We start from the raw sequence: 7,685 nt of genomic DNA on the forward strand, positions 1-7,685 counted from the left end.
GGGACATGTGTACTGAAACCAAAATGAAGTATCACTGCATGCCTATCAGAATAGCTCACACAGAAAATAATGGTATCACCAAATGCCACTTGAACTTGATGCAGAGAAACGTGATCACTCACACAATGTTGGTGGTGTTTTAAAGCCACCTGGAAAAGTTTATGTCATTATCTCACAAAACTAAATGTATAACTACCACTTAATTGGCAATTACACTTCTGGGCATTTGTCTCACAAAATTGAAAACTTAAGTTCACACAAAAACCTTTACACAGCCTAAAACTAGTAACAACTTAGATGCCTTTTAGTGGATGAATAGCTAAACAATATGGTGGTGCTTGCCTACTATGGAATACTACTCAGTAATAAAAATAATAATAATAATATGTAACAACCTGAAGCAATTTCCAGAAAATACTGTGAATGAGAAAAGCCAATTCCAAAAAGTTATAGATGGCATGATACCATTTATATGATATTCATGGAATGATAGAGTACAGAAATGGAGAAGAGATTAGTGGTTGTCTAATAAGTATTTATTTAGTGAACAAACTGCAAATTAGCAATTTCACTATGCGTGTTGCAGAGTCATCAGTTGTAAAGTTATTAATATTTCTTTCTTTTCACTGTGAGCATTAAATGAGATAATGTTCAAAAACACAACTCAGAACATACAACCCTGTAATAACAAAAAACAACTGAATGTTTTTAATTGGATTAAGTTTAAACAGAGCTATCTCCAAAAATAGCCAACAGACACATAAAGAGATGTACTCAACATGACCAATCATTAGAGAAATGCAAACAAAAACTATAATAAAATATCACCTCATAGGGCTGGTGCTGTGGCCCAGCAGGTTAACTGCTGCCTGCAGCACTAGCATCCCATATGAGCACCTGTTCAAATCCCAGCTACTCTACCTCTGATCCAGCTCTCTGCTAATGTGCCTGGGAAAGCAACATAGGAGACCTGGATGTAGCTCCTAGCTTCGTTCTGGCCCAGCCCTGCCCATTGCAACCATTTGGGGAGTGACTCAGCAGATAGAAGATTTCTCTCTTTCTCTAACACTGCTTTTAAAATAAATAAATCTTTTTTAAAAAAAGATATCACCTCATTAGCATGGCTACCATCAAACAAATTGAAACATAAAAGAACTGTTGACAAGGATGCAGAGAAATAAGACCACTTGCCAGAGCCATTAGGCAAGAAAAAAAATAAATAAAAGGGATACAGATTGGAAAGGAGGAAGTCAAATTATACCTGTTTGCAGGTGACATGAACTTAAACATAGGGGAACCGTAAGACTCCACTGAGACACTACTGGAACTCATAAAGAGTTTTCTAAAATTGAAGGATGTAAAATCAACACACAAAAATCAACAGCCTTTGTATACACAGACAATGTCATAGCTGAGAAACAACGTGTAAGATCAGTCCCATTCCCAACAGTTAGGGAAAAAAATTAAAAAACAGAGGAATAAATTTAACCAAGAGGTGAAAGATTTCTATAATGAAAATTACAAAACATTAAAGAAAAACAAAGACACCAAAAAATGGAAAAATCTTCCATGTTTATGGATTTATAGAATTAGTATCATCAGAAAGTCCATACTACCCAAAGCAATTCTTGAGTTCAATGTGATCCCTATCAAAACACTAATGACAATCTTTTCAGATCTAGAAAAAACAATGCTCAAATTCATATGGAAACACAAGAGACCCTGAATAGCTAAAGTCATCTGAAACAACAAAAACAAAGCTGGAGGCATCACAATGTAAGACTGAAAGAAATACTACCTGGCAGTTATAGTTAAATCAGCCTGGTACAGGCAAAAAATAGGCATGTGGACCAACAGAACAGAATAGAAACTCCAGGCTAGCACTGTGGCCTAGAGGGTAAAGCCACCACCTGCAGTGCCTGCATCCCACGTGGGGGCCAGTTTGAGTCCTGGCCACTCCATTTCCTATCCAGCTCTCTGTTATGGCTTGGGAAAGCAGTAGAAGATGGCTCAAGTCTTTGGGGCCCCTCCATCCACGTTGGAGACCCGGAAGATCATGGCTTCAAATTGGCCCAGCTCTGGCCATTGCAGCCACTTGAAGAGTTAACTGTGGAGCCGGCGCCATGGCTCACTAGGCTAATCCTCCACCTTGCGGCGCTGGCACATCGGGTTCTAGTCCCGGTCGGGGCACCGGATTCTGTCCCGTTGCCCCTCTTCCAGGCCAGCTCTCTGCTGTGGCCAGGGAGTACAGTGGAGGATGGTCCAAGTGCTTGGGCCCTGCACCCCATGGGAGACCAGGAGAAGCACCTGGCTCCTGCCATTGGATCGGCGCGGTGCACCGGCCACAGCGCGCCAGCCACGGCGGTCATTGGAGGGTGAACCAACGGCAAAGGAAGACCTTTCTCTCTGCCTCTCTCTCTCACTGTCCACTCTGCCTGTCAAGAAAAAAAAGTTAACTGTGGATGGAAAACTTTCTCTTCTCTCTCTCCCTCTCCCTCTCCCATTTCCTCTCCCTCTCTCTCTCTCCCTCTGTCTTTCAAATAAATAAACAAATCTTTAAAATTAAAAAAGGTTATAAACTCCAGTAATCAATCCATACATCTACATCTACAACCAACTAATCTTTGACCAGCAAGCTAAAATAAATCCCTGGAGAAAGGACAATCTCTTCAACAACTGGTGTTCAGAAAACTTCATCTATGTGTACAGAAGTATGAAATAAGACCACTGCCTTACATATACAATCTAAATCTGCAACTTGATACCATCAAATTACTAGAGGGAAACACTGGGGAAACTCTGCAAGATATTGGCATATGCAAAGACTTGGAAAAGACCCCAGAAACACAAGCAATCAAAGCCAAAATAGACAAATGGTATTATTTCAAACTAAGAAGTTTCTGCATTGCAAAGGAAACATTCAACAAAGTGAAGAGGCAACTGAAAGAATGAGAGAAAATACTTGCAAACTATACAATTGTTAAAGAATATCCAGGATCTATAAAGAGCTCAAAAAACACAGAAAATAAAGAGTAGTCAAAGGACATGAGCAGGCAATATTCAAAGAATAAAATACAAATGGCCAACAGACACATGAAAAAATCCCCAGAATCACTAACCATCTGGAAAATGGGAATAAAAACAGAATAGCCCTTATTGAAAAATCAAACAATAAACACTGGTGAGGATCTGAAGAAAAAGTAGCCAATTCCACATTGATGGTAATATAAACTAGTAACAGCCATTGTGAAAGACAGTAGAGAGACTTCTCAGAAATCTGAAAATACATCTACCATATGACACAGCCATCCCACACCTGGGAATTTACCCAAAGGTATTGAAGTCAGCCTATGAAAGAGTTAGTTGTACTACCATGTTTATTGCAAATCAATTCACAATAACTAAGATATGCAATCAATGCAGATATATATCAACTGATGGCTAGATAAAGAAAATGTGTTTTATATGCACTATGGAATACTCCTTAACCATATAAAGAATGAAATCCTGTATTTTGCAACAAAATGGATACAACTGGAAACCATGATGTTTGGAAAAACAAGCCAATCCCACAAAGACAAATATCATATACTTTCTCTGATATGTGGTAGTTAATAAATATACAAAAAATGTCTGAGAACAAAACATACATATGATTATTGGTTTTAGCCCTTGTCTATACTCCTGTGGAACTGTGGTCTTTCTATTTTTTACTTGTTCAATATTCTGATTAGTGGTACATTAAGCCTGTAATTATAAAGTAAATTGGAGAGTTTTTTTGCAAAAAAAAATAAATAAATAAGAAAGGAGGGTGGGAGGGAAGTACAGATATCTTCTGAGAATTCTACTTATGAAATATCTTTCAATTAATTAAAATAATTAAATTGGACATTTGTGCAATATCAGTGGGAATTTAAGATAATACTGCCACTGTAGAAGTCCCTCAAAAGTTAAAAACAGCATTGCCAAAGGGCAGGTGTTTGGTTTCATGGTTAAGATTCCAGTTAAAATGGCTAAGGCCCATATGGGAGTACCTGAGTTTCAGTTCCAGTTCTGCACGTGATTATGGCTTCCTGATAATGTACATCCTGGAATACAGTGATGATGGCTAAAACATCAGAGTCTCTGTCACCCACAACTTGCATCTCTCAATAACATAGTAAAGGTTCAACAAATGATTGATTACTAAGGGACGAAGGGGGAATATAAAAAATTATAGCAGGAAAACTTTGTGTTTCTTGGATGTAATAACTACTAAGTATAGAAGATCTATATAAAATTCTCCTATCGTCTTTTTCACCTGCTTCCCACTGTGGCAAGATCAACAAAGTAAATGCAAAGTGAGGCCAGCATTGTGGTGTAACAGGTTAAGCTGCCACCTGTAATGCCAGCATCCTGTAGGGATACTGGTTTGAGTCCCAGCTGCTCTACTTCTGGTCTGACTTCCTGCAAATATGCCTGGGAAAGCAGCTGAAGATGGCTCCTACACACTTATGGGAGACCCATTTGAAGCCCCTGGTCCCTGGCTTCAGCCAGGCCCAGCCTTGGCCATTACAGCTATTTGGGGTGTAAGCAAGTGGATGCCAGTGCTCACTATCTTCTCTGTCTCTCTCCGCCTCTCTATCTGTAACTCTGCCCTTCAGAAAAATAAATCTTATTTTTAAATAAATAAATAAGAAGTCTCAGTAAAGTGTCAGTAAGAGCACCATTACCAGTAGCTGCAATGACACCACCTTCCAAAGTTTAGATGATATTGCCTGGCTATATAACACACTGTCTTGGCAGAAAACAAAGTTTCTGCTTTCCTTTACTGCAGAGTAAGAAAATAGTTAGCTATAGGATAAGAGAATTAGATTAGGCTTTGAAAAAAAATCAATACAAATCATCCCAATGCCGCAAGCCTAATTGTGTAGTTTATTCAACAGAATTTGTGGCAACAAAATTGAAGAACTCAACAAACTAAATTATTCCTATCAAGTTTCCATTAGATAGAAAAGGGGCATCTTTACTAATAGAATTAAGGAGATATTTAGCTCGAGAGTTAAGTTCTTGATACTCGGGAGAATTCTTGCCTTGTGGAAGAAAGGATGGTGCTCAAAGACAGGAAGAGAGCTCCAGCAGGCAACGAGGGAAGCAGTGTTCTTCCCCTACTTGCAGAACCACAGTGGTGTTTGCTGGTCGAGTACGATCAATGGCTTCTTTGACAAAGGTCTCAAATTGGTAATCCAAATTTATGGACTCTCATTCTTCAAATGAATTCACTTGGCCAAAGTTTTAATCAGCGTTACTCAGGGAAAAGTTGTCTATGGCTGAACACATCCATATTACTACCTCCAAGATTGGGATATAATTGTGCTTAATTTTCTCTGAAAATTCCCTCTATGACAAACGTTCCTCTCAGAGGTAATCACTATTCTGTCTGTTTAGATTAGTTTTACTTGCTCACGTACTTCATGTAAATGAATCATACAGCATAAATATTCTGTCTGACTTTTTTACTCAGCGTAATGGTTTTGCATTTTATTCATAGTTACATGTATTTGTAACTTGTTCTTTTTTATTACTAGGAAGTGTTCCACAGATGATAACCAATGGCCAGCAAGCAGAGGAAAGCGGACTTAATGTCATTAGTCATCAACATGATTCAAATGAAAATCACATTGTGATGCCCAAGTGAACAGAATTTTAAAAGACTGAAAATGCCAGATGCTAGCGAGGCAGCAGAACAGTAAGAACTTTCAGGTCTGGCACTGTGGTGTAGTGGGCTAAGCCTCTGCCTGCTGTGCCAGCATCTCATATGGGCACAGGTTCAAGTCCCAGCTGTTCCTCTTCTGATGCAGCTAGCTGCTATGGCCTGAGAAAGCACTGGAAGATGCCCCAAGTCCTTGGGCCCCTGCACGCAAATGGGAGATGTGGAGCAAACTCCTAGCTTCTGGCTTCAGATAGGCCCAACTCAGGCAGCTGTTTCATTTGGGGAGTGAACCAGTGGATGGAAGACCTTTCTCTCTGTCTCTCCCTCTCTGTAATTCTATCTCTCAAATAAATTCTTTAAAAAAAAAAAACTTTTATCCATTAATGTTCAAAGTATAAAATAGAACAGCCCGTTTGAAAGATCATTTGGCAATTTCTGAGAAAATTAGACATCATGTACCCTATGACTCAGAAATTCCATACCTCAACATATATCCAAGAGAAATGAGTGCATATATACCAAAAAAATTGTAGAAAATATTCCTAATTTCTTTCTTTGTAACACTGCAAATATACATCAACAGAAGAATGGGGACATAAACAGTGGTTTAAAAAGACAAATATTTCCTAAAGGCCTACACCCAATACCCTTATCATCACTATTTTCAGTAAGCATGGCACCCCTTCTGGGGAATTCTATTTCATTTTCAGGGAGGGAGCACTGGGCACTATGCATATCCCCCAACAAGATGCAAATCCAGCTTCTCCAATAGCTATCATACTCTAGACTCTGGGTCACACGGTTTCAACAAATGTCAATCTCATTAACACTTTCTGGGCATGAAGCTCAATTCTGAGCAGAAGAAGCAAAGAGGATTAAGACATGGTCCCTAATGTGAAGACCATGATCATGAGCTTGATACTTGCAGTCAGAAAGACACACGCTTGAATCCCAAGTCTTATTTGGTATCTGCTCTTGGGCAAGCCTAAATTTTCTGATCTGTTTAATGTATCTGCACCATGCAAACAATAAGAGTGTTCACCAAAGGAGGACTCTAAGAACTGAATCAGAGGATGCATGTGAAGTGCACAGCACATCTGGCACTTAGACATGTCTAAATCAGTGTTCTTTATTATTATTATGTGTTCTCAATCCAGTGAGGCAAGAAGGCAAATTATGACTGATTACAAATACAAGGCAGATGATCAGATATGCTGAATAGAAGTAGAATGTGCCTTGGGGATACTGAGAGGGTGAGGAGGTTCGTTTGGGTTAGAAAATTCTGGTCAGATTTCTCATAAGATTTATCCTGAGTTGTTGTGGTCTGTTGGTTTAGGAAACAAGGACTTTGTCTATAATTTAAGTGATCAAATAAGGAAGAGACAACGTGATGTGATATAAAGAGCAATGACTTTGAAACTCCACAGCCTTAGCTTTGGATCTAGATTCATCTATCTATTAGTCATATGATTTTGGATAACTTAACTCCACCACACTTCTATTTCATCATTTTTAAACTCTGATAACTCTTGTTTCTAATGGTGGTCGAGAATCAAAAACAAGCACTTGGGCCAGTCTTCCATTGCTTTCCTAGGCCATAAGCAGTTAGCTGAATTAGAAGAGGAAGGAGCAGCCAGAACATGAACCAGCACCGCTATGGGATGCTAGCGCCACAGATGGAGGCTCAACTACTGCACCCCAGTGCCGGCCTCAGAACTTCAGACCTTCTAAGAAAGAATTTAGCACCAGAAAAAATCATAGGCCAAGCCTTCCACCAAAAGCAAATCTTTTACTCTCTCTCAATACTGAATTTTGGTTGCAAAGGAAGCAGGGCAGTGAACCCGAGTGTGAGAGCACACTTGACCAAACTTGTTCCCCTGCTTTAGCAGTTTTTTCTCATTCAGTGAGTTTACCAAGCCTCAAGCACCGTTAGCACTGTGCTAACCTGGCACTGCCTGCAGCCTGCTGAGCCGACATACAAGAGCCACCTGGT

The sequence above is a fragment of the Lepus europaeus genome, chromosome 9 (assembly GCF_033115175.1).
Source record: "Lepus europaeus isolate LE1 chromosome 9, mLepTim1.pri, whole genome shotgun sequence".
Taxonomy (NCBI): domain Eukaryota; kingdom Metazoa; phylum Chordata; class Mammalia; order Lagomorpha; family Leporidae; genus Lepus; species Lepus europaeus.